Below are 25281 nucleotides of genomic sequence, written 5' to 3'. Positions count from 1 at the left end.
CTAGTGGTTTATAATGTTACCTCACCCTCTCCACGAAATTGTTTTCCCGTAAATCTCTGTGGCCATCCATTCCTGTCTACACATTATGTTCCCAAAATAGACACCATCTAAAAATCTCTTCAAGGAGCTCTGTGAAGGGAGGCCTGAGCTACAGCACTCCTCCTAGAAGAGAGATGCAGCGTTTAAGAGCCATTATGATAGCAACCACCACAAAGCAGAGCTTCCAAGGAGTTTTTCACCACAGTTATTCTGCTTCTGAAATGCACAGCTGAGGGAAAGAAAAGTGTCAGCCACCCAGCGGACGTGCAGGAGCTCCAAGTTGCATCACCCTGGCGTGCCACATCTTGCAGCAAATGAGAAAGGTAAGCTACCCCCTGCTTTGGGCTGGAGGAAAGAAAGCAGGAACCACCAGTCTCAGCATGGAATTTTCCTATTTCTGTTTGGCATAATCCTCTTGGGATGATTGGAAGTGATGTTTGGAGAAATATGTTCTGTTACTACACTAGCACACCAGAAATACCATGCAAACCTGCAAATCCATGGGAAAAAAAAAGTGTGACAGCAACAGCATTTGGCAATGTTCAAGTTTGCTGCTGCACTTCAGAAATATTTAGGCACACGCACATATGGACAGAAACATACCCTCCCTTGACTTCATTATTTCATCGGACACGAGAAAAAACACCTGCCCAGCACTTATTTGGAATGATCTGTTAAGCGGAGTGAATGGTCACCAGTATGTAACTGAAGAGAACAAATGAAATATGAGAAGTAAATGCGATGGGGGTAGGGTCTTAAAACACACACCTCAAACAGGTAGGATGGAGGGAATCCAAGCTAACAAAGGCATTTGGAAAAGCCTCCTCTCCACCCACAAATATTTTTTGAGTGGTTTAGAAAAGAAATAAGGTTCCTACTGGGAAGCAAGCAGCATCTGCAGTATCACTGCTGACTGTGACCTTTGTCTAGTTAAAAGTAAACCAATATTTTCCTGTCTGGCATTGCATGGAAAAAGGGACTCCTCACCACTTCCCTTAAGCTCCTTTTTTTTTTAGTGTGGTTCAATAGGAGTTAGGGAGAAAAAAAATCATTGTCCTACCCTCTTCCAATGCAGGAGGCATTTCTTCCCTAATGCTCAGTCTCTGCCCAAGGATGCTGAACACCCCTGCAGTGCTAGGCTCCAGCAGTAGTCCGGATGCCTTCTTCCTTCCTGTGGAGTTAACACTGAGCTCTAATTTTTGCTCCATCCTTGGGAACAATATGACCTCTATTCATAAGCAGCTAGTCTGGTTGCAAAGCCCCATTGAAGGAGGGGGCTTCAAAAGTAGACCTTAAATAGGAAGCAAGCGAGCAAAAGCAAGAACTGGCTAAATTCCAAGATATTTCAGGCCAAAGAATCTCATCTCATATCAAAATGCTGAACTGCAAAATAAACCTGATTTCAGTTCGTGGAAGGTTGAGAGATGAGGGGGGAGGGGAGGGGAGGAGGAAAGAGGGAGGAGGGGGATAGTTGATTGGAATTCACTTACAAAAATGGACTTCCTGCTCTGCTCAAACTATATTTCCACAGACCCCCTTTCCAAAGAAATAACAGGAATGAATGAGCCTAAAATCGCAATGAAACAATTAGATGGCTTACCTGATTAAAGGAAAATTACCCATCTGCAGTGAGGAACAGCATCTCCCAAAGACCAGATGATAATGTGCCTCTGGTGCAAATACTCCGATTCCTTCTTGCAAAAGGTGACCAAGTATTTACAAGGGCTGCAGTCTCACTGGGGCAGAACACACACACACAAACACACACGCGCGCACACATACACACATGCACCAGAGACCTCTGCAGTATCCTCTCGGCTTCATCCTCGCCTCACTGTATGGTACCTAATACAAATCAGCAAATAGCTTGTTTGAAAAAAAAAAAAAAAAAAAAAAAAAGTGGGGACAGCACCTTACATTCCACCGCCATCTAGTGGTCAACAGTTAAATTCTTTCACTGTCTGGATTTGTCTTTCTCAACCTCTTCTCTCTCAGCCTCCTCTTTCCCTTCTTCCCTTTAGCTCTCTCACTGTGGCTTTATCTTGTCTCTCCTTCATTCCCAGTTGCTCTGTCCTGTCATGCACCCCAAAGCTCGAATATGAAAAAGCTTAAAATTAACTATAGCTATTTTCAAATATATCAACAACTTCATTGTTATTTTTGCTTGGAGACATTACTTTATTTCATTAGGAATCATAATTACTTTACAGATTTAGAGTTCATGCATAAAAGTTTGTCTTATCATTCCACCAGCAGAAAAGTTAGGTGTCCTTAATTACAGATCTATGGCTTAACTCTGGGGAGCTACTTGTAGTTTTTTTTTTCTCATTTTTAATATTATATTTTAATAGTAGGTTCTGTAAATACCAAGTTTGTATTATTTGTGAGCAGCAATGGTGTGAGAAGATGTGGGTTTTCCTTCAACACTAAATGACCATATGCTTTGGAGCAAGTCCAATGTGGAAATGGAAAGTTACATGTCTCTCATTTTCATCTGTAATTAGAAGTGTAGCAAAAATTTCTTCCTATTCTTATTTCCTGTGATCTGACTCTCTTTTTTACATGAAGCCAATTAAGTTTTACTGATAGGTAGAATTATGAATGCCATGTATGTCAAGTTTTTTTTTTTTTGAAGCAATAGTGAATTACTCTAGGAAATTAGAGTAGGCACTTTCTATGTTATATACCACTTTAAAACTGAATCAGTCTAAACTTTTGGGCATGCACAAATTCAAAATTAACTGTATGTGATTTCATAAATATTATTTCATGAAACATTTGCAGCATTTAAATATTTCATCTTGGCTGTTATCTCTTTGCCATCCAGCATACTTGTTATTGACGGCAATCATTGCATGTGCTTTATCATTTTTTAAGTGACACTAACTTCAATATTTAATTTTTCTATTCCTTACGCCACAAAAGTAAGACAGATACTTATAATTGTCCCATTGTACAAGTGAAAATACTGAGACTTTCTGAGACTTGTTGAGATTTAGTCAAGGCCACACAGCTTGCAAAGCAATGCAACTAAGGCTCTTGGTTCCAAATTCCATTTTTATTTGCTACATACCTAAAAGTCTATCTCCCTCTCCTTGTTCTGGAATGACAGGAATGTAGTTTTTATTTAAATGTTCACAAAACATTTGCTACTTCTTAATTACGAACTTATGAGGTCATCTCATGGGTGCATCTTCTTATCTATAAAAGAAATGACATGACATAACTTCCTGTTCCAGCTCAAAACCCCCATATTTTTACAATGAGCACAACCACATTGATTTGCCATTATTCAGTGTCTGGGAGATAATGTTGCTCAGCCTCTGGTGGAATCAGGGAGATGTTGAAGGAAGCTGCATAGACAGATGATCAACATTTTATAAATAATTACCAGAATGTTAGAGATGAAAAATGAGTGTGAGATATGTGAACTAACAGGCACTATTTCTTTTAATCATAAGAGTAACATATTCAATATGAATACTACTTAGGGTTTAGGTAGACAGAAATACAAAGCAAGAATATCCCATCATAGACTGTAATGCCTTATAATTGTCTATTAAAGGGTGAATTTTCAAAGTTTTATTTATTTATTTGGAAGGCTTGGCAGGGGATGTGTGTCTTCCATCTGATGGCCCACCCAGCTGTACCACTATGCCCAACCCTGGGGAAAGGTCCATTTGTGGAATGTCCCCTCTCAGTCCTCCCAACAGCTCTCTTTTTCAGATTCCCAGGAACGAACCTGCTATCTGACTACAGAGGACTAGAGTAGGGGCAGCTGTCTGCTCAGGTGATGGAGAAAAGATGATCACTACAAGTGATTCTGGAGCCAAGGGGCCAGCCTTCCCTCACCATGAGCTGTCAAGACCAGGTAAGCTTGGAACAAGGGGTCAGAAATCAGGTATGGAGGAAGAAGAAATAATGAAGGAGAACCAGAAAAATCCCCTAGGACACCCGTGATTTTCCTGTCTCCAGCCCTATTCCTTCTCAAGATCAGAAACTTTCTTGATTTGAGGTCCATAATAGACCCAAATAAATTCCACCTTTTGTTTAGGCTGGACTGTTTTTGTTACTTTAAGGGGTCCTGACCAGGTCACACTCACTGCAAGAAAGTTCCAAGTATTGCATCAAGTACTCTCTATATTCTGGGCATCTACACCTTTAGATGTTCCTTCTGCCAAGCATTTGCTATAGCTATGCCAGGCACATAGGTAGCACCAGCAAACAAACCATCCCTTGTGATATTTACACTGCCATGTGAGACAAGTAGAGGGGCAAATTGCTTTCAATGATCAAACACCTCCCTTCCACCTCCATGTCGTTGTGTACAACTTGCACCTGTCAATAGACCTTTCACTCATCTATACATTGCAAAGCCCACCAATGTTTTAAATGCCTAGGTCAAAATTTAATTATTCTCCATTATCTTACTTTATCAGTGGGCAGAATCTGTTTTATTTTGTCAATTATGGAACCACTTCATGGTTTCTTTTATGGAATATGGTTGCTTGTTAGGCTGAAGGCATTGATCATGAGAATCAATGGCTATTCCTGTTCAGATTGGAAAAAAACCAACCAACATCTCAATCTTAACTAAATGGTTCAAGCTTCTGTATACAATTTCATTCACTGTAACTGAAACAATTTAACAACATTGGTAAATCTAAATATTCCTTATTTAAACCCTGACAGAAAAGTAAAATATGAGATCTTTCATGAAATTAGAGTATTATATACACTTAAATCACATATTAATTCACACTTTGGGAAACAGATAAATGAAAATAAGATTTGATTTGTTGCCACTTTGTACCATTATTGCAACTGCCCCATTTGACTTTGTGCTGAGAGTTTATATGCACATTTTATTCATCTTCCAGATCATAAACTCTCTGTGGAAATAGCTCTGCATTCTGTTTATCTTTGGACGGTAGTTTAGTTTATTGAGATATAATTTTGTCTCTTTCTCACTGATCTGTTTCCAACTTCAAAGAATGAGGAGGGAATTCATTCTCATCACGCCCTTAAAAGGAGCCATTCTAGGAGGTCTTCTGTAATTTTGTCCCAGACGGTGGAAAGAGTTTACTGGCCATTTACTCTGTGATAATGCATCCTTCACCTGTGAATGCAGAAACTTCTGGACCTAGCTAAGGGGCTTGGGTTGTGCCTTTTCTATGAGAGTTTTGAACATGAAAAAGATGATGGAAGCAGAAGATATTCTTTATCCATCATGTGACACTGTCTCTGTCACGAGGACTTGATTATTGCCTTGTTCTAGCTCTGTCAGTTGCTAGCAGTAGTTCACTACCCACATGGAGAAGAGAATATTGTAGTGAGACATCATCTTTGTCTTGAGACCTTGGGTATTATAGAAGGAGCAATGTTGCTCAGGTGGAAAAAGCTGTGCTAGATATTTTGTCTGCCTGTTTTCAGACACACAAGAGAGTCTCTTGATGAGATTAGAATCTTGAACATGTTTCAGAGAAGAGTTATCTCAACATCCAAGGGCTGAAGAATTAATGTGACTAATATCTGAATATTATTTAAAATTTTATATATAAAATAAAGATTTGTTACTATAAACATTCCCAATGTCCATTTCTTAGAGCTTTGAACCTTTAATTCAGATGCTTTATAAAAGGAATGCATTAATCACCTTCAGGCCTGGGAAGAAGTGACTCACTCTTGATCATTGGACAATACTACTGATTGGATTCCACAGTAACAGCAATTAACTGCATCCTGACTCTGCTTTTGTAGATGTGAATTTCCCAGTAATTGTTCTGGAAATGCAGCATTCTGCTCAGATTTACCACCAATGTCTTCCTCCCACCGAAGGCTATAGCACCCACTCTTAGAATTAAAACTGTTTCCTAGCAGTAAAGAAGAAATACAAATCATCACTTGAAGTTTGATTTGTCATTTTGAAAGTGAGCCAGCAGTGAATGTTGAATTTACCTGAGATTATAGATATGCATTTTATTTATTTATTTATTTTAACTTTTATTTAATGAATATAAATTTCCAAAGTACAGCTTATGGATTACAATGGCTTCCCCCCAATAACGTCCCTCCCACCCGCTACCCTCCCCTTTCCCACTCCCTCTCCCCTTCCATTCACATCAAGATTCATTTTTGATTCTCTTTGTATACAGAAGATCAGTTTAGCATACATGAAGTAAAGATGTCAACAGTTTGCTCCCACACAGAAACATAAAGTGAAAAATACTGTTTGAGTACTAGTTATAGCATTAAATCTCAATGTACAGCACACTAAGGACAAAGATCCTACATGAGGAGTAAGTGCACAGTGACTCCTGTTGTTGACTTAACAAATTGACACTCTTGTTTATGGCCTCAGTAATCACCCTAGGCTCTTGTCATGAGCTGCCAAGGCTATGGAAGCCCCCTGAGTTCACCGACTCTGATCATATTTAGACAAGGCCATGGTCAAAGTGGTTCTCTCCTCCCTTCAGAGAAAGGTACCTCCTTCTTTGATGACCCGTTCTTTCCACTGGGATCTCACTCACAGAGATCTTTCATTTGGGTTTTTTTTTCCCCCCAGAGTGTCTTGGCTTTCCATGCCTGAAATACTCTCATGGGCTTTTCAGCCAGATCCGAATGCCTTAAGGGCTGATTCTGAGGCCAGAGTGCTGTTTAGGACATCTGCCATTCTATGGGTCTGCTGTGTATCTCACTTCCCATGTTGCATCGTTTTCTCCTTTTTTATTCTATCAGCTAGTATTTGCAGACACTATTCTTGTTTATGTGATCCCTTTGACTCTTAGTCCTTTCATTATGATCAATTGTGAACAGAAATTAATCACCGGGACTAGTGAGATGGCATTGGTACATGCCACCTTGATGGGATTGAATTGGAATCCCCTGGTATGTTTCTAACTCTACCATTTGAGGTAAGTCAGCTTGAGCATGTCCCGAATTGCACATCTCTTCCCTCTCTTATTCCCACTCTTATATTTAACAGCGATCACTTTTCGGTTAAGTTTCAGCACTTAAGAAGAATTGTGTATTGATTACAGTATTCAACCAAAAGTATTAAGTAGAACAAACAAAAAAAAATACTAAGAGGGATAACATATTAATGCATTTTAAAGACTTATTTTATGTATTTGAAAGAGTTACAGAGAGAGAGGGAGAGACAGAGAGTCTTCCATCTACTGGTCATTCCCCAAATGGCAGTAACAGTCAGGGCTGGGCCAGGCCTAATCCAGGAGCCAGGAGCTTCTTCCAGATCTCCTACATGGATTCAGGAGCCCAGGCACTTGGGACATCCTCCAATGTTTCCCAGGTGAACTAGCAGGGAGTTGTATAGAAAATAAAGCAGCCAGTTCTTTAACCAGTGCCCAAATGGGATGCCAGCATCTTGAATCAGTGCCCATTGGGATGCCAGCATCTTGGGTGGCAGTCTTACCCACCACGTGACAATATCAACCCCTGTAAATACATTTTTAAAAAGCAATTGAGAATTCTCTTTTAAAACTAGAGTCAACTTTCTTTTCAGCCAGTTTAATGTTATAATTTCTTGGTTAAAAAAACTAGCCTACTGATCAGATAAATCTTATAGATACTAAAGTGGACATTTAAAATTGTAGTATGCCTATGTAGTCCACAAATGAGAACATAATCAGCTAATTTTTTAAACTTTTATTTAATGAATATAAATTTCCAAAGTACAGCTTATGGATTACAATGGCTTCCCCCCCATAATGCCCCTCCCACCCGCAACCCTCCCATTTCCCACTCCCTCTCCCCTTCCATTCACATCAAGATTCATTTTCGATTCTCTTTATATACAGAAGATCAGTTTAGCATACATTAAGTAAAGATTTCAAACATGATATAGAAATACCTGAGAGATTTCTTCTCCAATTGGAAATTACTGAACAGAAGTTGTTAAAAGCTGGTGATTTTCGACTCCTCGATTACCATTTTACATTCTCTTATAGTTAATCTAAATAATTGAATCTATTGAAGCTGTTTTTCTTTCTGATTTGCTTCTAAAATATTTTTCATGTGTCTACAGAATATATGTGCTTGTTGGCATGCACACAACTATTTAGAACTTTATAAAATCTTACATAAAATCATTAAATTTATACCCAGTTTTCTCTCTCTCTTTCTGGTAATGGAGCAGAAAGAACAGTAAAGACCTTTCTTATGGCGCTGCAATGTAAGTTGAAATAAGAGAAAGGAAGGAGGTTGTGGGATCATGACAGAGATGATTAGATCCCCCAGGCCTTACTCCAGTGACTTACTTCTGTTTCATCCAAGGCATGGAAACTCAGAATTGAATTCTGACTCTACAGATGATAATTTTCAGGAAGGCAGTTACTCCTAATTGGCAGACTCACTGAGATTTCCTTTTAACAGCAGGCAGTCATTGGTATTGGAGAAGAAAATAGAATTCCCAAAGCAGAGAACTAGGTTTTATGAAGTAAGAATACTATATGAATTTGATTTTTCAAAGCAGAGTTGAATATATACATGGAAAACTTATGATGAGATCAGCATTACAATATAGGTTCAAAATGAGTATTAAATTTCAAGTGGGGCTGGCATCCTGGTGCAACTGGTGAAGCTTCCACCATGTGGAATCGTGTGTAAGCACGAGTTTTAATCTCGTCTGTTCTGCTTCCCATCCAGCTTCTTGCTAATGCACCAAGGAAAGAAGACAATGGTAGTCCAAGTCCTTGGGTCCCTGCCTCTTACATGGGAGACCTGGATGGGGTTCTAAGCTCCTGGCTTTGGTTTGGCTCAGCCTGGACTGTCATGGCCATTTTGGGAGTGAACCAGTGGATAGAAGATCTCTCTCCTTCTCTCTCCATAACATTGCCTTTCAAATAAGTAAATATTTTTAAAAGTACAAAGTTACTTTTATCACTTTTAATGTTATCATTTCCATTATATTCCCATACATACAACATTAAATAAATCAACTTAGTGTTGTATATTTATTTTCAACTTGAAGTTGTTTTTGAGGACCTAGTTGTTTTTGTCAGCTAATGTGTAAGAGTACATTACTAATAGTTGCTGAAGATGATACCAAATTGTCATTTTTCATGATAACAAAGTCAGCCTTTTCTTAAACAAGTAACATACCATCAAATCTTCACTATTTTGCTTTTTTCATTTCCTCTGCTTGTATCATCTTTTCATTGGCCATATCCCCATCCACCCTCTATTTATGTATCTCCATACTGTCTGACTCCACTATATAATCTCTTTGACAGTAAGGAGTACCTCTTATTTTTCGTTCCCAAAACATCACAGTATCTGTGGTTAAACTAGTTTCTGAAAGTGAATTGCTCATATCTTCTGAGTACTGATGAATCAAAATTCCAAAACAGAATTCCAATAAAACCCACAAATAGGAATAATAATTTTGTAAACCTCATAACAAAAGAACATCAATTGACAAAATAATTACCACTGCTTTATGGAGATGTTTTTAGCAGCCATTGAGGATTTGTGGAGCTGAAAAGTTCTGAGAGATCATCCAGAAAGGAGTTCTTATTTTGGATATGAGTGGACTGATTCCAAGCTAGGTGATGTAACCTGTCCAAGGTCACATGGAAAGTTTTCCACCATGAATGTCCATTCAATTTTTCCCACAATTTAACTATGAAAAATTACTATTGAATAGGTGCATCAGCAGATAAGAAGCAAAATGAAAGTGAGTGGATTATTTCTAGTTATGCAACAATTGATTTTCACTCATATTTTGACAGAAAGATGGATATGATAGTAGGTTTGATGGCAGTTACAGTTTAAGAAGATGATGGGCTAACCAATATTGGTTTTATGAAAGAATAAAGAAAGTTATCATCCTGCAGTATAGCTATACATTTTTAAAAATATTAACCACAAAATGTCTAAACTCAAGGATGGCACTGTGACATAGTGGGTAAAGCTGCCTCCTGCAGTGCCGGCATCCCATATGGGCACTGGTTCAAGTCCTGGCTGTTCCACTTCTGATCCAGCTCTCTGCTATGGCCTGGGAAAGCAGTGGAAGATGGCTCAAGTCCTTGGGTCCCTCTACCACTGTGAGAGACACAGAAGCTCCTGGTTCCTGGCTTTGGATCGGCATAGCTCTGGCTGTTGTGGCCAGTTGGGAAGTGAACCAGTAGATGGAAGACCTCTCTATTTCCCTGCCTCTCCTTCTCTCTCTATATAACTCTGACTTGAAAATAAATAAATAAATCTTTTTTAAAAATGCCCAAATTCAATGATTAAATACCTGTTAAGTCAGAGTGCAACATTCACAACTTTTATGAAGACCAAAAGAGAACCTTGAGAAATAGGAAGCAAGTGATCTTGAAGTTCTATAATTTCTTTGAAAAGTCAAAATATAGTCTAAAATATATATGTTTATTTAAGCTACTAAACAATATTCAAAGGACAGTTATCTTTCATAGGGAAACAAAATTGAATGTTTTGCTTGTAGCTGTACCTCTCCCTTAAGTATATGAAGCCTCATAAGCCTTTGGTTCAAGCATTTGATCAAGTATTTGCTTCATAAAGCACTGGATCAAGGCATATCACAATATTTAAAGCATTGTTTCTAGACCACTTGCCACAGGAAAATAGAAAAGAAATATAAATGTAAATAAAATGTATGAACAATCATATAAAGAACTAGTTACTATTTCTGGGTTCTAGTCTGTGCCTATGTTTGTTCTTTCCTAAGTTCTTAAGTCAATTAAACATAATGCATGAGTTTTTAATCTGTTCTGCTTCATTCAGTGACTTATTCCCTTTGCAGAGACAAAAGCTATCATTAAGAAAAATAAATATAATTGATTTTTTCTTGGAACCCAAATACATACAAACTTTCCATTTTAACATCACTTGCTTAGATATTGAAGAAGTTTAATTAGATTATTTTATGAAGAGGGCTTTCTTTATTCTAAAGGAAATAGATGATATTTCAGAAGATAATTCTTTATTTACAGACTAAAACTGAACTTTGCCATAACTTAGCATAAGCAAATATATAGTCCCTTTCCCCCTAAAGGACTCTTGCCAACATCTCTTTCCTTTTCTGTTCACAGGCAGAAAGCCATTGACTTTACCAAGTGCATAGACAAGTCTTCCATGATGAAGGCCTATATCATTAGAATTAGGTGCTATCACATTTCTCATAAAAATTAACACCTTTCTCTCACATTCTTAAACAGTTCTGATCTTCAGAAGTCAATTCACAGACTCATAGCAATCACACATGATTACATCTTTTTTCTCTTTTCTTGGGGAAAGCAAAAGTTCTGCCCAAGGCCAAATAACGCACAGATGTCACTAGGCCCTATTTCAGAGAATCAACCCCTTTAGAAGATTTTGGCAAGGAAGGGGGAAAACAGTACACAGAGGGTCAGATAGTAATTACAGTTAGCCTTAGCTTCTTGGAATGCGTTGGAAACATAAGCATTCATAAATTGAGTTCACAAACTGCTAACTATAGATTTCCCCCTCTGCCAAGATGAAAAAGAGGAGCCCCAATATGTTGTACTCACACCTGGGATCATTCCAGCACAGGTATGGAAGTGATGTGCTAGGCAGTTACATCAATGCTCATGTGTAGTCTCCCATACCTATTCATCTGCAGTTGAATACAAGGCAAACATATTCTTTTGTTTATTATGGGATGTTGAAATGACAGAACAACTGTGTCTCAATATTTTCCATGACATGTGATACATTAGGAAGCTCAGAAATGGGCATACTTGTCCCATTATCCATTTATTCTTCTTGAAAGTCTCTTTTACATTTAGTTTGCTATCTTGACATCAAAGGAACCTATATTTCTCCTCTCTGTGGTTAACAGCAGGTTGTAAAACAGGTAAAGACTCCTTCTGGATATGCACTCCTTTCATTGGCATACTGGATTTGACAATTCCCATTTCTATTCCTCTTACTCTTTTTTTTTAACTTTTATTAAATGAATATAAATTTCCAAAGTACGACTTATGGATTACAATGGCTTCCCCCCCATACCGTCCCTCCCACCCACAACCCTCCCCTTTCCCACTCCCTCTCCCCTTCCATTCACATCAAGATTCATTTTCGATTATCTTAATATACAGAAGATCAGCTTAGTATACATTAAGTAAGGATTTCAACAGTTTGCTCCCACACAGAAACATAAAGTGAAAAATAATAGATGATTTTTTTTAAATGATGATGAAATCAGATCAGACCTATTGTCATGTTTAATCCCAGTGAGAGTCAAGTTGGGAATTGATAATTTCTTTTTTTTTTTTTTTTACAGAAGATCAGTTTAGTATGCATTAAGTAAAGATTTCAACAATTTGTACCCCCATAGAAACACAAAGTGAAATATATTGTTTGAGTACTTGTTATAGCATTAAATCTCAATGCACAGCACATTAAGGACAGAGATCCTACATGAGGAGTAAGTGCACAGTGACTCCTGTTGTTGACTTTACCAATTGACACTCTTGTCTATGGCATCAGTAATCTCCCTATGTTCCAGTCATGAGTTTCCAAGGCTATGGAAGCCCTCTGAGTTCTTCGATTCTTATCTTGTTTAGACAAGGTCATAGTCAAAGTGGAGGTTCTCTCCTCCCTTCAGAGAAAGGTACCTCCTTCTTTGATGACCTGTTCTTTCCACTGGGATCTCACTCACAGAGATCTTTTGCCAGAGTGTCTTGGCTTTCCATGCCTGAAATACTGTCATGGGCTTTTCAGCCAGATCTGAATGCCTTTAGGGCTGATTCTGAGGCCAGAGTGCTGTTTAGGACATCTGCCATTCTATGAGTCTGCTGAGTATCTCACTTCCCATGTTGGATCACTCTCCCCTTTATTTATTCTATCGGTTAGTGTTAGCAGGTACTAGACTTGTTTATGTGCTCCCTTTGACTCTTAGTCCTATCATTATGATCCATTGTGAACTGAAATTGATCACTTGGAATAGTGAGATGGCATTGGTACATGCCACCTTGATGGGATTGAATTGTAATCCCCTGGTATGTTTCTAACTCTACCATTTGGGGCAAGTCAGCTTGAGCATGTCCCGAATTGCACATCTCTTCCCTCTCTTATTCCCACTCTTATGTTTAACAGGGATCACATTTCAGTTAATTTTCAACACTTAAGAATAACTGTGTATTAATTACAGAATTAAACCAGGCATATAAGTAGAACAGACAAAAAAACTACTAAGAGGGATAATGTATTAAGTTGTTCATTAACAGTCAGGGCTATGCTGATCAAGTCACCGTTTCCCATAGTGTCCTCTTACTCTTTCTGTAAGTCTAAGCAAACATAGAATGTGCATCTTTCCATGACTTTCCATGACTTCAGCAATAATGAAACTCAGCTATCATTTGCTATTCTTTTCATGGTAGTTGTTTCTAAGATTTTATCACACACACACACACACACACACACACAGAGTTGGTTAATGTTCCGTTGCCTCTTTCCCATTTCCCCTTCCTTCTGCTGTACAAGACAGCAGTACTGTAATTACACCTAGAGTTATACTTCCATGAAGCACTGATGACTTTAAAACCATACTTTGGATTCCATCAGGTGTCTGGCAGGAAATAGCTGTTACCTGAAATGGGGTTAAATGAAAGTAATTTAGGGACCAGTACTGGGACTTAGTGGGTAAAGCCACCACTTGTGGTGCCGGCATCCCATTTGAGCATCAGTTCAGGTCCTTGCTGTTCCACTTTTGGTCCAGCTCCTGCACCTGCATGGAAGACCGAGAGGAAGCTCCTGGCTCCAGGCTTCTGCACAGCTCTGGCCATTTTAGCCAGTTGGGGAGTGAACCAGCAGATGGAAGACCTCTCTCTGTGTCTCTGCTTCTCCTTCTCCCTCTGTGTAACTCTGGCTTTCAAATAAAACAAATAAATCTTTAAAAAATGAAAGAAATTTGAACTCTGTAATTAACACACAATTATTCTTAGGTGTTTAAATTTTAACTGAAAAGTGATCCCTGTTAAGAATCTGGAAAGCATTATGCTGAGTGAAATAAGCCAGTCCCAAAGGGACAAATACCATATGTTCTCCCTGATCGGTGACAACTAACTGAGCACCAAAAAGGAAACCTGTAAAAGTGAAATGAACACTGTGAGAAATGGTGACTTGATCAGCCCTTGCCCTGACTGTTGATGAACAACTTAATATGTTATCCCTCTTAGTATTTTTTTTTGTTTAGTTGTTCTACTTAATACTTTGGGTTGAATACTGTAATCAATACACAGTTATTCTCAAGTGTTGAAACTTAACTGAAAAGTGATCGCTGTTAAATATAAGAGTGGGAATAAGAGAGGGAAGAGATGTGCAATTCGGGACATGCTCAAGCTGACTTACCTCAAATGGTAGAGTTAGAAACATACCAGGGGATTCCAATTCAATCCCATCAAGGTGGCATGTACCAATGCCATCTCACTAGTCCTGGTGATCAATTTCTGTTCACAATTGATCATAATGATAGGACTAAGAGCCAAAGGGATCACATAAACAAGAATAGTGTCTGCAAATACTAGCTGATAGAATAAAAAGGGAGAGAATGATCCAACATGGGAAGCGAGATACACAGCAGACCCATAGAATGGCAGATGTCCTAAACAGCACTCTGGCCTCAGAATCAGCCCTTAAGGCATTCGGATCTGGCTGAAAAGCCCATGAGAGTATTTCAGGCATGGAAAGCCAAGACACTCTGGGGGGAAAAAAAAAACCTAAATGAAAGATCTCCGTGAGTGAGATCCCAGTGGAAAGAAAGGGCCATCAAAGAAGGAGGTACCTTTCTCTGAAGGGAGGAGAGAACTTCCACTTTGACCATGGCCTTGTCTAAATATGATCAGAGTCGGTGAACTCAGGGGGCTTCCATAGCCTTGGCAGCTCATGACAAGAGCCTAGGGTGATTACTGAGGCCATAAACAAGAGTGTCAATTTGTTAAGTCAACAACAGGAGTCACTGTGCACTTACTCCTCATGTAGGATCTCTGTCCTTAATGTGCTGTACATTGAGATTTAATGCTATAACTAGTACTCAAACAGTATTTTTCACTTTATGTTTCTGTGTGGGAGCAAACTGTTGAAATCTTTACTTAATGTATGCTAAAATGATCTTCTGTTTACAAAGAGAATCAAAAATGAATCTTGATGTGAATGGAAGGGGAGAGGGAGTGGGAAAGGGGAGGGTAGCGGGTGGGAGAGACGTTATGGGGGGAAGCCATTGTAATCCATAAGCTGTACTTTGGAAATTTATATTAATTAAATAAAAGTTAAAAAAATGAAAGTAATTTAATGACAAAGTTATCTACCATGTGGATTAACATAATTGATGAAACACCCAACAACTAGCAAGAAATATCATCCCTGGGAAAAGAATGGGATAGTGACACCAGCTCCTACTGAAAGTTGGAGTTTTGAAGGAGGTTTATCTAGAAAAGAATAGCTACTTCTTTAGAAGCTGAGATGTGATGCAGAGGAGTGGATACTCTCCTATTTCCTTTTTATGCCTGTCTTGGGCTGAATTCAAGGAAGTCATTGGACAAAATCTTCCAGATTATACAATCAATGGAAATTGATTCTGATGGGTAAGCTTTCTCTCCAGTCTGTCGCTTGTCCCACTTCTAACTCACATTTCAGCACTCCTAACACTTTCTTCAGTTGGCCTACATTCCTACAACCCCTTTTTCAGGGTTCCAGCTCTTGCAGGACTCTGGGAGTGTTGCTCTTTCCAGGTGCCCATTTAGTCTTCCCTACTGTTGCAAGTTCCTGGGTGTCTCATCATCTTAATTCAGCTCCCTTCAGTTTTCTCTTTGTGTAGTCTTTTCATTTATAATATCATAATTAAAATATTTACTCCTTTGTAAACACAAGGACTTGAAGCCTACCAGATTTGAAGGGCCATGGTAACTGGGGAGAAAACCAACATGTACTATCTTATCTTAAAATGTTTCTTTCTCTTTGCTTAAAAAACACACACACACACTCATGATGCCATTATCTTGTACACAGAAAATCCCAAAGTAAAGATGCAGTAGTGTTTCTATATAAAGTAAAAATCAGTAGTGTTTCTATATAACAATAGCGAATTATTGAAAAAAAGAGTCAAGAAAGTAGTCACATTTATAATAGCTAAGAAGAAAACAAATGGAAGTAAATTTAACCAAAAAGGTGAAAGATATTATAATGAAGACTCAGAAAGACTGAAGGAAAAAATGGAAGAGGACACCAATAAAGAGAAATTACAGCCCATGTTCATAAATTAGAAGTTATTGTTATAGCACACATGTGGCCCTGAAACCATCTCTAGAGTCAATGCAAACCTCTGACATTATAGGACTAGAAAAAACATCTAAAATTCATATAGAACCATAATAATTCCTAAATAACCAATGCAATCTTGAGGCAAAAGAACAAAGCAATAAGCATCACACTAACTGACTTCAAAATACAAAATACAAAAATACAAAATAGTAATCAAAATAACATAGTATTGGCATTAAAAACAGATGCATTGACCAATGTATCAAAATAGAAAGGCCTAGAAGTAACTCATGAATCTATAGCCAACTAACATTTGAACAAAGTGCTGAGAACACGCATTGAGGAGACAGTCTCTACAATAAATGATACTGGGGAAATTGAAAATCCACATGCAGAAGAATAAAGCTAGACCTTTGTCTCTTTTCATATACAAAAATCAACTCAAAATGCATCAAAGACCTAGAAGAAACCATAGCAGAAATGCTGTAAGACATTGTGATGGGCAAAGATTTTTGGCTAAGATCTCAAAAATACATGCAACAGAAGTAAAAATATACAAATGGGATTATATAAAATTAAAAGGTTATAACTGTAAAAGAAACAAACTCAGCAAAAAGACATTTCACAGAATGGGAGAAAATATTTGCAAACTATACACCTGTCAAGGGATTAGTAATAAGAATATGTAAGGAACTCAAACAATTCAATAAGAAACATTGTCAATCTGTTCTAAAAATACGCAATATATCTAAATAGACATTTGCTGAAAGAAGATATAGATGTACAATTGGCTAACATGTATTTGGAGAAATGTTCAATATGAGGATTAATCAGAGAAATACAAATCAAAACCACAATAAGATTACCTCACTCCAATTAGATTAGCTTTATCAAAATGACAAAACCTGCTTGTGAGGAGGTGGAGAAAGGGGCACCCTTATATACTCTTGGTAGGAAAGTCAATGTGTATGGCCATTTTAGTAAACAGTATGGATGTACCTCAAAAAATTTAAAAAATTATCATATGATCCAGCTATCTCACTATTGTTTATATTTTCAAAGAAAATTATATCAGTATGTCAGATACACATTTTCACTCCCATATTTATTATAGCACTATTCACAATAGCCAAGAAATTAAAACAACCTAAGGCTATCAATTCACGAATGGATAAAGAAAATGTGTTCTATATACATAATAAAATATTATGTATTATAAAAAACATGAAATCTTGTACTTTGCAACAGCATGTGTGGAACTGGAGGTCATTATGATAATTGAAATAATCCAGGTACAGAAAGACAAGGATCACACAATCTCACTGATTTGTGGAATCTAAAATAGTTAAAGTTGTGAGTTGAATAGTGGTTACCAGAATCTGGGAAGAGTAGGAAGGATGGAGGGATGGAGAAATATTTGTCAACAGGTACCAGCTTACAGTTAGAGAAAAGAAATGACAGCAGATGTTCTATTGCATAACAGGGGGACTATAGATGACAATAATGTACTGCATACTTCACAAAATCTAAAAGATGGAATTTTCAATATTTTCACCACATAGACATTATAGGCTTGAGGACATAGGTATGCTTTGTCCATTTGGTATTATACAACATATACAGATATCAAAACATATAGTACCTCATAAACACATACAGTTTTATGTGTCAACTTAAAAGTTAACAAACAGATATTTAAAATAGCTTACAGAGATCAGCAATATCTTAAGATAAATGATTTTAATATATTAACCTTAACACTATGCCTACACAGGAATAAATATATCAATATTCAAGCATTGGGGCTGGCACTGTGGCATAGCAGATAAAGCTGCCACCTGCAGTGCCGGCATTCCATATGGGTGCTTGTTAGAGTCCCAGCTGCCCCTCTTCTGATCCGGGTCTCTGCTACGGCCTGAGAAAGCAGTGGAAGATGGCCCAAGTGCTTGAACCGCCACAGCCATGTGGGAGACCTGGAACAAGCTCCTGGCTGGGGAGCTTTGGCTTGGCTCATCTCTGGCTGTTGCAGCCATTTGGGGAGTGAACCAGCGGGTGGAAGACCTTTCTCTCTGTTTCTCCCTCTTTCTGTCTATAGCTCTACCTCTCGAGCAAATAAATTTATCTTAAAAAAAGAAAAAATCAAGCATTAGTATTCTCAAATCAATTCTAATAATGATTAAAGAGGAAGAATAATTATTCCTTATATTTATTGACTTTATATGCTGGAACATTTAAATCTTGCAGTAATTTCATGAAATAGATATTAAGATTTATAGATGAGAAAACTGAGACATAGAATAATTATCTTGGCCAAGACCACATAGAAAGGAGGTGATTAACTGTAGTTTTTATACCAGCAATCTATTTGAAGTATTTCCAATATAAGGCAAATCAGCTTGTTCACATAAAATTCTCTGCAATTTCACATTATTCAAATCATGGTGGCAAATCTCCGGGATCCATGTTCAAAGAACAAAGGAAAGATGACATAGCTGTTCTTCCCTGGAATGGTTTATTTCACATTACATACATGCAGGATGAAATGGGGGAGACATTTCAATGTGTGGCTGGCCCAAGACAGTTTTGAAATTTATGGTAGATCCAGAGCCTATATTTTTGTCAGACACATTGTGGGATGGCTGGGGGCAGAGTGGGAGTGTGACAGTTGACAGTGGTTTCTTTAGCTTCCCACAGCATGTAAAGGAGGGTAATTATGTTTGAAAATACTTTCACCAAGTCAATAATAGAATATACATGTGAGGAGTGGAGATAATTTGCTTTGATCTAGCATGCTATAGTCTCTAGAAGTTTAAATTTGTTAAAAAATGAAAAACTAAATAACATACTTATTGATCATTATTATTTGACCAGATTGATTCAGCAAAGCTTCGTGTTGCACACATCATACTCAAAGAGGTGATTTCTCTCAGTTCATTTCTAGAAACAAGTGCTTTTTTGCCCTGATTGATACTTGTGAAGGGATAAGCCACAAAAATACCATGCCACTTTCTAAATATTAAAGCTTTGCTGGCTCCTCAAAGTGTGGCAGTAGACTAGCACATTGCCATTTCGTAGCAGTGTGTTGAAAATGAGGACTCTTGGCCCCCACCCAAGACCTTCTAAATCAGAATGTACATTTTAAGAAGATGTCCAGGCAATTCCTGTGCACATTAATGCTTGAGAAGCAATGCTGTAGAAACCTGTTGTCCATCTTCACAGCCGACCTCAGCTCTTTCAGCTGACCCACTTGCCTCTGCACTCAGAACATATAAATCCATCACTCTGCCCTTCTCACAATTCCCTAGCCACACCTAACACCTTTGAAGGCATGCTCAGCCACACCAATTAATATCCACCAGGCAAATGTCTAACCTGCTCTTTAAGTAACATTTTAAATGCTGATGGAGCTGTGTGGTTCTTTAAGGAAAAAATAACATTTCAAATTTTCTTCCCACAAGTCCATTCTGCAGAGGCATTTACTGTTAATATTCCTTAAATAACCTGTTTAGAAATTTCTTGTATATATCCAAGCATCTGAAATACATATGTTGTCTGTTTTTTTTCCCCAGAAATGACATCACATGATACACCTGGATGTACACCTTGTTTAATTTACATAGTTTATCACTAATCTGTTCCTTTGTTATTTCCCTTTTCCAATTTTACACTTTTTTTATAGGCAGATGAAGAGAGAAACCAAAAGGGAGACAGAGGGCCGGCGCCGCGGCTCACTAGGCTAATCCTCCGCCTTGCGGCGCCGGCACACCGGGTTCTAGTCCTGGTCGGGGCGCCGGATTCTGTCCCGGTTGCCCCTCTTCCAGGCCAGCCCTCTGCTGTGGCCAGGGAGTGCAGTGGAGGATGGCCCAGGTGCTTGGGTCCTGCACCCCATGGGAGACCAGGAAAAGCACCTGGCTCCTGGCTCCTGTCACCGGATCAGCGCGGTGCGCTGGCCGCAGCGCGCCGGCTGCGGCAGCCACTGGAGGGTGAACCAACGGCAAAAGGAAGACCTTTCTCTCTGTCTCTCTCTCTCACTGTCCACTCTGCCTGTCAAAAAAAAAAAAAAAAAAAAAAAAAAAAAAAAAAAAAAAAAAAAAAAAAGGGAGACAGAGATCTTTTGTCTGCCAGTTTACTTCCTAAATGCCTGCAACAGCTAGGACTGAGCAAGGCTGAAGCCAGGAGCCCAGAACTCAGTCTAGGTCTCCCATGTGGGTGGAAGGGCTCTAAGTACTTGAATCATCACCTGCTGCCTTCCAGGCTGCACAGTAGCCAAACGTTGGACCAGAAGAATGGCGAGAATTACAACCTTATTCTGGGATATGGGTATTTTAACCACTGCATGGAATACCTACCCTGTCCCTTAGAGCATATTTTATTAGGCATATAGATGGATACATCAAAACAAATAAATTTCAAATGATAAATATGTGATTTCCTCTTTTTTATTTTTTGCTTTTTCAAACAATAGTGATATAAAAACCACTTTAAAATGTATTTCCCATTTGTGTAAGACTCTGTAAGTTACATACTCAGGAAATGGATATGCTGAGTAGAAGGGATGTGCCTTTTGATGTTGGTAGGTATCTTTTTTTTTTTTTTTTTTTTTTTTTTTTTTTTTTTTTTGACAGGCAGAGTGGACAGTGAGAGAGAGACAGAGAGAAAGGTATTCCTTTGCCGTTGGTTCACCCTCCAATGGCTGCTGTGGCCGGTGTGCTGCGGCCGGCGCACCGCGCTGATCCGATGGCAGCAGCCAGGTGCTTCTCCTGGTCTCCCACGGGGTGCAGAGCCCAAGCACTTGGGCCATCCTCCACAACACTCCTTGGCCACAGCAGAGAGCTGGCCTGGAAGAGGGGCAACCGGGACAGAATCCGGTGCCCCGACTGGAACTAGAACCTGGTGTGCCGGCACCGCAAGGCAGAGGATTAGCCTAGTGAGCCGTGGCACCGGCCAGTAGGTATCAATAGACCTCCTTCCAGACATGCATATTTTCTATTCTAATAAGAACAATATAACTGTTTCCTATATCTTTGACATCACTAGGAATTGTAAAACTTCTTACTTGGTGAAATCTAGGCATATTTTTGACACCACCCAAGAGTTTCCTTGAGGTGCTTACCAGGAGAAGTACAGAGTGGAGGAGAAAGAGAGTGCATTTTAATAGATGGTACCATGCACAGACAGATGTAAGGTTGGGTTTGTGAAAGAGGATAGAGTTTGGGAAAGTGGTCAGAAGGTGAGTTCACACAGGATCTGGTCTACCTGCTAAAGAGGAAATGATGGAGCCACATTCAGAATGAAACCAAGAGAATATGGTGTTGAAAAGCTCAAGTCAAACATTTTGTTTTGTCCTTCTCCCAACTGGAGGGAGTCATCTATTTTCTGTTTGGGCACTCACTGATAATAGTAGTGTCTTATAATTGGCTTATTTTCTCCTAAACCTAAGTTAGACAAAGTGGGATTGGTTATGAAAGAGTTGGCTAATGGCCAGGAAAGCAAGTTTGTAAATCTGAAAGTCAAAACCAAAACTTAAAAAAAAAAAGTGTCTTAGTTGTGCTAACAAAGCTATTTCTTTTTAAGATTTATTTTATTTATTTGAAAGGGAAAGTTACAGAGAGAGGACACACACACAGACACACACACACACAGGGAGAGAGAGAGCGAGAGCGAGAGAGAGAGAGAGAGAGAGAGAACCTTCCATCCATTGGTTAACTCACCAGATGGCCACAATAGCCAGGACAGGGGCAGACTGAAGCCAGGAGCCGGGAGCTTCTTCTAGGTCTCCAACATGGATACAAGTGGCCCAAAGACTTGAGTCATCTTCCTCTGCTTTCCCAGGCCATTAGCAGGGAGTTGGATTGGAAGTGGAACAGCTGGGACTAGAACTGGTGCCCATGTTGGATGCTGATGCTGCATGCAGTGCTTAGCCCTGGTAGTTCTATTTTTAATTCTAACTATATATAATATTGAACCTTGCCTTGTAGAATAGTGAAAAAAAGATACAGAATGGCTTCTGAGGATATTGAACATTTATTTCTTATTATAAAATGATAGATGCAATGTGAAGTATCTTCAAAAGTTGCTGTGAATTGCCAAGTATCATGTCTGTAGAAATATTAATATAGTAATTCAAATATATGCCATTATTATGTTGACTAACAGAAATTTATCTACAGATTTCTTAGTCTAATGTGTTTTATTCATAGATATCCCAGAATAAAGACCTAATTTGAAATGTTAGTACAGCACACTAAAAAGAATTCCTGACTCTTGGGAAAAATATGTGTTGTGGGGAGCAACTGAGACTGGGCTAAGTTACTGGAATTAAGACTTATTCTATGCATCTGCTCTCCCACAATATGGCACTGGGGAGGAGTAAACTTCTACGCAGCTGCCTCTCACCAACTTGACAAACTGCAGGAGCTGATCCTGCTCCTGATTGGAGGAGAGCAGTGTACTCGGTGTGTGGGTAGCAGAGTTGGGATTGGTGGAAGAGGACTATAAAGGAGGAGAGAGACAACATGCACCAGGAACATCTAAGGGAAACATCCGAATAACATCTGAGCAGCCCCTGAGAGAGCCGGCCGGCGGTGTGCCGCTCCCCTGCGGAAGTGGGGAAAGTGGCAGGGGGAGCCGCCCTTCCACGGAGGTGGAAGGATCAGTAGCCAACCCGGGAAGAACCAGCAGCAAACCCGGGAAGGGCCGAGCAGACAAAAGAACAGCACAGGGTCCTGTGTTGTTCCTCCACAAAGTGGGGGAGTGACAATGTGTGTGTGTGTGTGTGAAGCTTGTGAACTTCTACAACAAATATAAGCCTTAGAAAATTTCTGAACACTGTTGCTGAAATGCATAAACATTTTATGGGGAGGTATCATTTAAAATTTTGGGACCCTAACATGTAATGTGTGATTTTAAAGGCCAACAACTGCCATCTACCAATACTTCTAAAGATAAGAAAACGAACTTAACTACTTATTCTCAGCCTGAAATTTTATCACTTTATGTGTACATTAGGACCCCAATTGCCTTCTGTGAAGATTGGGTGATCCTAAATTGAATGTATATAATCTTTGAAACTTGTAGATGATTTCGAGCATACCACCTGGATACAGTAGCTATAGAAAGTAGATTACTGTTCACTTGGGGAAGAGAATTTAGGGTGCTAGATCATGCAGGGAGGAAGTGAGGAGTAGAAGTGGGAGAAGGAGGAAGAGTGGGGGGAAATGTCCATATTTTGATGACATCTATTCAAACTGAAAGGTGATGGGTCTAGAGAAGTCTCTAGTAGAAACCAGTGAAAGAGGGAATTAGGGTCACTTGATTGAATGGTGAGATGGTATCTGTGGAACCAGGGCTTTAGGGCATAAGTGCTGTAAGATTCTAACTCCCTGAGAAATTGTAGAGAAGGCATTTGGACTCCAGAGTATGGAGTTGGTAAGTATTTGAAGAAATTACACCCAGATATTCAAGAGGACAAAATGTTGCAGCTTACACCTGGGTATTCAAGTAAGAAATATATTTATTTATTTGCTTATAAATTTTAACCTTTCCAAAAGGAGAAGCAATACATTTATTGTATTATTTAGTATAATAGAGCTTTTCATTGGGGAGTTAATTTAGGCCAGTGCTTCCCAAATGAGGAGGGAGAAATTCTGCTTTCAGAAGACATGCATTAATGCCTGGAAACATTCTGATTGTCACTAGTGGAGACTGCTGCTGGCACCTCTTAAGTAGAGACCAGGGATGCTCCTGACCATTTTGCTATACAGAGGACAGATCCCACAGGAAAGAATATCTCAGTTAAAATGTCGATGTGCTGAGTTGAGAAGCTCTGTTTTAAACCAATCTATCATTTTGCAAATGAGAAATGGAAAATCAAACAGGGTTAGTGATATGTGCCAAGTCACAGAGTGAACAAATAGAAGAGACAAATTCTCTAGTGTTTTTTCTTTTTTCTTTTCTTTTTTTTTTCATTTTTTTTTTTTTTGATAGGCAGAGTGGACAGTGAGAGAGAGAGACAGAGAGAAAGGTCTTCCTTTTGCTCTTGGTTCACCCTCCAATGGCCGCTGCGGCCAGCGCACCGCGCTGATCCAATGGCAGGAGCCAGGTGCAGGTGCTTCTCCTGGTCTCCCATGGGGTGCGGGGCCCAAGTACTTGGGCCATCCTCCACTGCACTCCTGGGCCACAGCAGAGAGCTGGCCTGGAAGAGGGGCAACCGAGACAGAATCCGGCGCCCCGACCGGGACTGGAACCCGGTGTGCCGGCGCCACAAGGCGGAGGATTAGCCTAGTGAGCCGCGGCGCCGGCCTAGTGTTTTTTCTATTACCTGATTTAACTTCTAAGAGCTATAGTTCTCAAGTGGAACTGTTGGATAAGAGTTTTTTTAATAAAGATTATTTATTTGAAAGTTAGAGTTACAGAGAGAGACAGGGAGAGACAGAGGGCAGTCCACCATCTGCTGGTTCACTCCCCAAATGGCTACAGGAGCCAGGAGCTTCATCTGGGTATCCCATATAGGGGGACAGGAGCCTAAGCACTTGTACCATCTTCCACTGTTTTCCCCAGGCCATTAGCAGGGAGCTAGATCAGAAGTGAAGCAACTAGGGTACAAACCGGAGCTCTGTGGGATGCTGGCATCACAGGCAGTAGCTTTACCACTATGCCACAACACCGGCCCCAGAAAATAGTTTTTATGATTATATTTAGACTTAAGATGTTCAGACTTATCTCAAAAAACTTTAAAATATATTGTTGGTTACACTTGGATATCTAGGCAATGAAGAACATAGAGAATTTAATTACATAATATGTATTCAATTTTACATAGTAAAATTATCTTTATGATGTTTAATGAAATGACTGCCCAGCATAGTGTTTCTCATACTTCAGTATGCCTTACAGTCTATCTGGAGGGCTTGTAAAAACATCAATCAACAAAACTCCCCTGGAGGTTTTGACTCAATAAATCTAAAGTGAGTATTGAAA

General features: G+C 39.2%; 1 protein-coding gene across 7 annotated transcripts in view; it reads right to left on the bottom strand.

Annotated features, from left to right (window-relative positions):
* Positions 1 to 25281, bottom strand: part of LOC100009591 (sodium channel protein type 1 subunit alpha) — a 161567-nt gene that overhangs the window by 134242 nt on the left and 2044 nt on the right. For 3 of the 7 annotated variants that reach the window (XM_089329073.1, XM_089329074.1, XM_089329075.1), the window contains exon 1: positions 1640 to 1896. The exons of 1 other annotated variant lie outside the window; for it this stretch is intronic. The gene's annotated coding sequence lies outside the window, so the exon portion shown is untranslated. Of the gene's footprint in view, positions 1 to 1099; positions 1211 to 1639; positions 1897 to 25281 lie in introns of those variants that run through there. 3 more of the 7 variants (XM_051848546.3, XM_051848548.3, XM_070070737.2) reach the window with 2 other exon arrangements.

Source organism: Oryctolagus cuniculus, chromosome 3, assembly GCF_051225735.1.
Source record: "Oryctolagus cuniculus isolate XC-2025 breed Fujian yellow rabbit chromosome 3, ASM5122573v1, whole genome shotgun sequence".
Lineage (NCBI taxonomy): Eukaryota > Metazoa > Chordata > Mammalia > Lagomorpha > Leporidae > Oryctolagus > Oryctolagus cuniculus.
This window is presented reverse-complemented; position numbering and strand designations above follow the sequence as displayed.